We start from the raw sequence: 340 nt of genomic DNA, 5'->3' as shown, positions 1-340 counted from the left end.
ACTGCACCAGGTGCTAGGAACACACACTGCACCAGGCGCTAGGAACACAGGAAGAGTAAGGGGGTTTGTGCCTTCAAGGTGCTCTCAGCCCAGACGGGAAAGGAAACTGTAAATAGACCTTTATAAAGCAGTGTGGGACCAACACTATGGGTACACCTGGCATCATCAGATCACCACACACACTTCTTTTTTTTTTTTTTTAAATTTTTTTTTCAACGTTTATTTATTTTTGGGACAGAGAGAGACAGAGCATGAACGGGGGAGGGGCAGAGAGAGAGGGAGACACAGAATCGGAAACAGGCTCCAGGCTCTGAGCCATCAGCCCAGAGCCCGATGCGGG

Source organism: Herpailurus yagouaroundi, unplaced genomic scaffold (assembly GCF_014898765.1).
Source record: "Herpailurus yagouaroundi ecotype Mexico unplaced genomic scaffold, PumYag 166, whole genome shotgun sequence".
NCBI classification, from domain to species: Eukaryota; Metazoa; Chordata; class Mammalia; order Carnivora; family Felidae; genus Herpailurus; species Herpailurus yagouaroundi.
This window is presented reverse-complemented; position numbering follows the sequence as displayed.